At 41.5% G+C, this 7,790-nt stretch overlaps 1 long non-coding RNA gene across 1 annotated transcript in view; it reads right to left on the bottom strand.

Moving 5' to 3' along the window:
* Window positions 1-3,982: 3,982 nt before the first annotated feature.
* The window catches only part of LOC128826188 (uncharacterized), a 23,107-nt gene continuing 19,299 nt past the window's right edge, over window positions 3,983-7,790 (bottom strand). Inside the window, exon 3 of the long non-coding RNA XR_008442812.1 lies at window positions 3,983-4,247. This is a non-coding gene — a long non-coding RNA (uncharacterized LOC128826188). The remainder of the gene's footprint in view (window positions 4,248-7,790) is intronic.

Here is a 7,790-nt window from a genome sequence, read left to right as displayed (position 1 = left end):
TTAAAATTAAGTTAAAATGCAGATCTTATTAGTTTAGTGTGATCCTTGCCCTTGCTTTTCCTTGCTGAGTTTTCCAACGTCTGGTGGCACGGATTTGGATACTTTAAGCTGCACACAGGCTTCTGAGTGATCAGTTGATAACCGTCTGGCAGGAGGTCAGCGGCTGGAACCCCTGATCGGCAGCTGAGGTGAGTGGAGCTGGTGGCTGGTAGGGCTGAGCAGGGTCGGAGGCCTGGACCCTGTCTGGCAGGGGGCCTGCGCTGGAACTCCAACTGGAAGCAAGGTGAGTGGGGCTGCGGTGAGGACCCCAGCTGGCAAGGGGCCAGCAGCTGGAACCCCAGAGTGGCAGCGGGCTGAGCATCTCCGCCCGCCCCCGCTCTGGGGTTTCAGCCGCCGGCTCCTGCCAGTCGGGGTCTCAGCCCACTGCCAGCCTGGGGTTCCTTCACTCAGGCCAGCAGCGGGCGCTGAGTGGGACTGGCGGCGGGACCCCAGCTGGCAAGGGGCCAGCAGCAGAAACCCCAGAGCGGCGGCGGGCTGAGCGGCTCAGCCCACCCCACGTGCCATCAAAAATCGGCATGCGTGCCGTAGGTTGCCGACCCCTGCTATACACAAACCACTTAAATTCTTACCTTCCTGAATCTTTCTTCCTTCTGTTACTGTCTCTCTGTCCTGGATTCTGTTTGTCTTTTACAGACTTTGGCACATTTCTTTTATTAAAAAAATCAAGTGTATTTAAAAACTTCTATGTACCAGTCTAGATACACTCGTGAGAAAAAATAATTTAGAAACGGTTTGCAGTGCAAGGCTCCAACTTGTGCATCGGTGAATCCTGATCTCTGGTGACTATGTTGAGCTCATAAAGTATAGAGAGAGTAGGAGATGAAAGAAATTCTAGTGATCAGTAAACATTTAATTTAGCAGACTTCATTTTAATATGGCCTCCATCACGTTCAGCCCTGTGTTTCGTCAAGCTGAGCTTGTGCAAACTTTTCTATCAAGAGAAGGGCCCAAACTGGAAAAAAAAAATCAAATCTGGATCTGGGGGTTGGGATGTTTTGATACAGGCTTTTGCTCTGGCCCATTTATAGAGTCCAATTTTCAGAGCTGGGATTAAAAAAAAATCTCAGAATTCAGACATGCTTTGATACAGGATTTGGGTTTGGACCTGTATCTTTAAATCTATTTGCTTCCACAGTCACTGAGAGGACATTTGTAATGTCAAAAGTGGAATGTAACATTCTCTTCATTATCAACTAATTATAAAGGATGGTAGGAGGTCAAGCAACCTTTATGGATTGTTTCCAGAGTTCTCCTCGATCATTCACAACATGCCTGCTCAATGATAAGCATCAGCATCCATATAAGGTGTTTTGTTTTGAGGTTTTTTTGGCCAATAATTCAGAGATTCTCACTAAGGGCCATAAACTTAAGGCCTACTTTGAAGACTTAAATGGGACTTAAGTGATGCATAGACTTCATGCTGGCCCTCTACACAGGGGTGAAGTTCCCTCCAACTAATGGTACCAGAATATCTTTAATGTTTGAGGAGCCTGACTTAGAATAAAATGGCAATATGCCTTTTAGGCTTGATTTTGGGTGACTGCTCTCCTAAAAATATAATCAAGAGCTGTACATTTAAAGTGAGCTGTTTCTGTGATGGACAAGATGGAATTTAGAGTTGCCTGCATAGGATGGTGATAAGCATAAAACTGAATTATTGCTATTCATTTGTTGTTCATTAAAGACTACTGCTATGCAATGTAATTCAATTATCAAAGTGTTGACACCCTAATATTACTCTGTTGTAATGTAAAGGGATATTTTTCTATAGCTATGGAATACATTTCTGAAAAAATACATGCCTACTTCACTTCAATCTAATTTGACTTAAATTTTGTCTACACACAAAGTTGCTCTGATTAACTAAAATCAGTTTGATAGACCATTGTGCTAAACACATGTGGACATTCTGAAACCAATTTAAACATGGTGTGTTTCAATTTAGCTACAGAACAATTCCTTACCAAATTAGGCTGAATTGATATACAGCATTTTTAAACCACAGGGGGTGAAGTCCCAGCTCCAGCTAAGTCAATGGCAAGACTCCCATAGACTTGAGTGGGGCAAGGGTTTCACCCCCACAGGCCACATCAGGTTAACTAAAATAATTAAATTATAGTTAAGCTGGTATGTAGCTAAGGTCTCACACAGATAGTTTCACTGCCTTCAGTAGGAGTACTCGTGAGATTTTGCCCAATTGTTTTAAACAGTTCTGACAACTTAGCCTTTAATTGCCTTTTAAATATTAAGGGCTGTACATTCTTCTTCCGGGTAAACACATCTGGTAACATGCAGTAGGATAAGTGAAACTCACACACGTGCATTGAAAAGAAAATATGCCCTGAGATGAGCATCTCTACAGAATTCCTATTTCATATAGCTCAGCTCATATACAGACATTTGTGTTTCTTAATAATTTAGAAATAAGTTTTGTATTTCATCAATTCCCACTAATATCCTTTGTTTTGTTTATTTCTCTGCATAGTTATATGTTGGAATTTTGAGGGAACTAGTTTACTATCAGTATCCTTAGAGGACAAGGGGAATCCATATTTATCATTGATATTTTTAAAGGATTATTATGTACTTGTTTGTGAATCTCACGTACATGACTTTCCTATCTGATTTTAACTTCATACGTGACCTGTATGAAGTTGCTGAAATGTAAATCCATGTGAAAGCAGGAAAGATATTGATTTTTCTTACTGTGGCAAGATACGATTATATGAAGAGTAAATTGCGTCAGTCTAGACTCTGAAAAATGTCTGTACTAGAAACTTCCCTGTGTGGTGCACTTGCTCACTGACCAAATGGATGCCATCTGGAATTATGAATTATTCAGCCATTACAGGGAATATCGCAGAGTTCACCAGTTTCCTCTGCAACAGTTCAGTTTGCTGCTGCTGACTTGCACTGGCACAAAAAGAAAATGAATCCTTTCCTGTGCTTATCCCACTACCTGAATTCCCATAGTGGTTAAGCCAGAAGTAACAGCACACGCTCGCCAAAAATAGCATGGCAGGAGGTCAGGCAATCTTTATGGATTGTTTCCAGAGTTCTCCTCGATCATTCACAACATGCCTGCTCAAAGATAAGCATCAGCATCCATATAAGGTGTTTTGTTTTGAGGTTTTTTTGGCCAATAATTCAGAGATTCTCACTAAGGGCCATAAACTACCCTTATTCCATGCATGGAACTGCCACAGTTATTCTGAACATAGCTGTACATTCTGCACTTTGACCATTAACTCACACAAAGAAAGCCCTAAATCTTAAAGGGTGAAATTCACTCTAAGCAGATGGCCAGCTCAAGGCCTATGCACCATCAAAGTCCCGTTTTGAAGGCTTGAGCATTGTATAGGCTTTGTGCTGGGCCTCTGGTCAGAAAGTTTACTATGTAAAATATCTGATCCCTCTTTGTCAAGGTATATCACTTACTTTACTGATGGGCTTTAACTCCTGGTAATGCTTCAGAGAAATTCCTTCCATATAGGACTGTGCTTCATGTACAACGTATTTCCATTTCTCTGTCTCACCTATTCTTTATTTCGTGTTAAATTCTAAGCCAGACAAACACACAGGTCTTATTCTGCAAATGTATATATATCCCAATCTCATATATGTGCTACATGTGCATGGTATTGATAGAATAGTAAATTAGAAATGGAACATACTTATTAAGCTCTCTAATTCACCCTCCTTTCAGGGCATACTTAGTAACGTAACCAGTCTACTTTTAAATGGTTTCATATGCAGTTGCTAGTCAGTTCCTGGTTCATGGCACCAATTTGTGTTTAGACCAATTGGTGGTTGTGAACTGATCAAACATACAGTGTTTGTTCTGATTGTTTATTCAGTTATTGACAGAAGTGCACCCCACATGTAGCACAAACAATCCTTTATTTTTCCAACTCGAGGATGTCATCCCTGCATTGTTTAGAACTGTCAATTGCAGAGACATCTGAGCGAGCAGGATAGGCAATGAAGTGATGGGCAGCTTTGCAGAATGGATTTGATCTTCTGAGCATATGATTTTTTATTTGGGTTTGGTTTTCTAGCTATTAAGAACAAGGGAGGAGCAGAAGAACAAAGCACACTGTACAGAGTGCAGAAGTGTCAGTTTCCAAGAGGTGTTGCTAGGAGTGAGAGTCCGTTCCATCCCTAGTTCAAGATGTGAGTTTTGGCCTCTGGAGGGAAACACCATTGCTTCCACAGATGCAATAGAAATATATTGAGTATCACAAGTAAATATTCATACATATATGGATGCAAAGGCTCTAGAAATCAAACACAGCTTGTTCCTAGTTCAGAATCTCATTCCAGTAAGTAAAGTGCTGAAGACTTAAAATCCCACAATGAAAACCACTCATTGGTTTTCATTGTGCTCGAAATAATGCCCTTTACAACGAGAGAAATTTTAAGATTCCAGGCTGCATGGGTCTGTGGGTTAGATCTGTGTTGGAGAGAGGCTTCTGTCTTTTGTTGAGGGTTGAGTTCTGCTTTATGCTTTGGGCTTCCTGAATTCTAGGCTGCTCCAGAGGTCATTCCCCCAACATAAGTTACCTGCTGCTAATTTATGTTGTGTTATCTGGGCCGATACTGTTCGTGCACTAGAGAAGTTCCCCTGAAGGCTGTTATGGCCCCTTTATATTGTCATGTTACAGAGCAGTGAGCCCTTGAATCTGGCCCAAGTCTGCCCCCTTCCCTATCCCCACTAGACTTTTTATATATATATATATACACACACACACACACAGTCAAAACAATACCCAGTGGAACACACCATCCACATGGTAGTTTCTCATCAGACTCCCTTACGTCTTGCTTTAGGAAGGGCCCCTTAATTCTCTCTTGCTGAAATCTTAAGTGAAGGGTACAATCAAACATCAGTTGCAATGAGGTTTTAACTCAACCCGTAACAAGGTTTAACCCAGTGGGTGTTGGACTGGGATCATTCTGCCACCAGCAGCAAACAGTAGCCAGCAGATGGAGATGCACATTGCTTCTTGTTCAGGGGAGCAGCACATTGTCCTGGGCTGGGCTGTGAAATCCTGACCTGGTGCCTAATCCAGCAAACTGGATTAGTTAACGTGTGCAAAACTGTTTACAGGATCGGACCCCAGATCAGCTGGATTCCTGTAACCAAAAGTGCACCAGGGAATGACTGCTCCCCCACCATGACTTGTTGGCCACATCAGGATTTCATTCACAAAGAATAACATTTAACATTTCAACACTTTCTATTGTCAGGCAAACACCTCCAATTCCTCATCAAGTTCACAGCGGTAATGCTCCCTTTGCAACTTAGCTCTGGGTCATGAGTGTGACTCTCACTAACAATGGACAGGCAGAGACCAGGTTTCCTGTGAGAAAACCGGATGTCACTGGACCTTCATAAAACGTTGTCATCTCGGTTTATGGATGTCTGGGAGGAAGACAGTGCAATGGACAATAAAGGCAATTGTTACTGCGTATACACTGCAGAAGTATCAGTACAATAAGTCCTACAAATTTCCGCCTTCCACCATATTTTCACTGTGATAACTTAAAACAAGTTGCTGGGGATATGCTGAGATATCAGAACAAGTTACCACAAAAAACAACTTTACTGTAGCCATCATAAAAGCTCATAAGGCACTCTCACTCTAATTTTAAAAGTGTGCAAATCTTTTACACTAATGATTAAAATCAAAACAAGAATTCAGTGTTTGCCATTAAAATGTGGATATTTACCATTTGAAACTAATTACCACTGCATATTATCTTAGATGTATGTTGAAATGGCTAGGTACTATTTTACACATCAACAGCACCTTTCATATTAGGTTTTCAAAAATCTTAATTATACATCAGCTTTGTGAGATAAGTAAGTATTACCCCCATTTCACAGATGGAGAAAGTGAGGCAGAGAGGTTAAATGACTTCCCAGGGTCACACAGTAAGTCAGTGACAGAGCTACAACTAGAATTCCAGGAGTTCATAAGAGTCAGTCCAGTAACAACTAGGCCACATTACTTCACAGATGAAGTAACTTTCCATTACACATTTTACGTATAACATGGCACTTTTATGCCCTTTAATATGGTGCATATAGACTGCAACTAATGGCACAGGAAACAGGGTAACTTGACTAATATGCCAAAAATCCTGAAGTGAGAAATGTCTGTTCTGTGGAAACCCACATTAATTTAATACAGTGAAAACCCACCTAACATCTAAACTAACCCCTCTTAGACCATCCAAAAGGTTGCATTGAAAATAACAGCAAACCACTATGACTAACTCAGTAACTATCACAGCTGGGCCTCAGTATCATTCCTGAATAGACTGGCATAACTATTCATAATCTCTTCCAGTTAGCGAGATTAAATATTAGATTCTCCATCAACATCAGCCCCTCATCACAGATAGCTTCTTAATCACACTGAAGTTTATAGCATCTAGTGTTGTTAGTGGTAACCCATAGTTATTAACAGGATGTAGAAAGTGGTAGTGGGTGTGTAACTTAACACTAGGTGCCATAATAAGAAATTTGAATTACTGCTTTGTACATTTCTTGCAGCTGTAGCATGGAGCCATTTATGTATAAATAAACCCGGCATCACACTAGCCATGTGTCTCTTTGTCTGGGCCTTGTGGATTTAGGCGTCAGACCAAATCCGCAGCCCCCTGTTCAGCAACAAACAGTTGGGTTAGGACACAAAGGTCCCCATTCAGTCAAGTAGCTTGTTAGACTTCTCTAGGCTGGAGAGGGTAGATTTTCAGACTCCTGTAAATGCTCAATTGGCAAGTGTCTTAACAGGCAAAGAGCCTTGCAGATTCCATACATTTTCAAGGGTACGTATTCTGTTTCCAGAAAGCAGTTGGCAAGAATGATTGATTAATTACAGAGAGTGTCAATAGAAACAGGAGATTTCAAAAACAACAAATGAGCAAGAACAATTTGGCCTCCTGCAACATAAGAACTAGAGGTGTTCAAAAAAAAAGGGAAGGGGGGGAGGGGAGAATCATAAAAATTGAAGTTTCTCTTTTTGGTTGAAAATCCATTTACATCAACTCTTCCAAACCACTCTAAAAAGCCACAATGGGCCATGATACATGCTCTTTTAATAATTAATAATAATAATAATATAGTCTTTTGCATTTATGCAACATTTTTCATCCTAAAAGATTCCAAAGCTCTTTGTGGACCACAGGCTCAATTCTCAGACATAGGCATCTACGCTGGAGCTCTCATTTCCACAGCCGAATGCTCACATCAGCAGTTAGGCAGCAAAGGTGCTGAGCTCCCGCAGCTCCTGTGGACATCAGCTGGAGCTGTGGGGTGCTCAGTACCTTGGAAAGTCACATCCAGAGCATGATTTTAGCACCCAAAATGCAAAGCTGGTGCCCCAGAGCCGGGCAGCCAGCTTTGAAAACTGGGCTCTTCGCAGTGATCACTTCACCAGTCTCTGAAATACAGTCACTGCACAGTAGAACATAGTGAACAGTTAAAGCCAGCAACAACTACCCCACTGCTTGGGAACAGGAAGTGAGGACTAACTCCTCCAGATTCTCTAGTGTCACGGATACTGTGAGCAGCTCGGAATTTATTGCTGGAGCCCCAAACCCTGAGACGCAACAGCAGAGTGAATCAGGCCCATTTTGTTTAAACATTAAACATCAACCGGTTTTGGAGAGCAACATTTTGACTTGTCTAACCATTAAGCTTTTCCTTCTGATTCCTTCTC

The sequence above is a fragment of the Malaclemys terrapin genome, chromosome 19, assembly GCF_027887155.1.
Source record: "Malaclemys terrapin pileata isolate rMalTer1 chromosome 19, rMalTer1.hap1, whole genome shotgun sequence".
In the NCBI taxonomy this organism is placed as follows: Eukaryota; Metazoa; Chordata; order Testudines; family Emydidae; genus Malaclemys; species Malaclemys terrapin.
The sequence above is the reverse complement of the archived record's forward strand: the minus strand, read 5'-3'. Positions and strand labels throughout refer to the sequence as shown.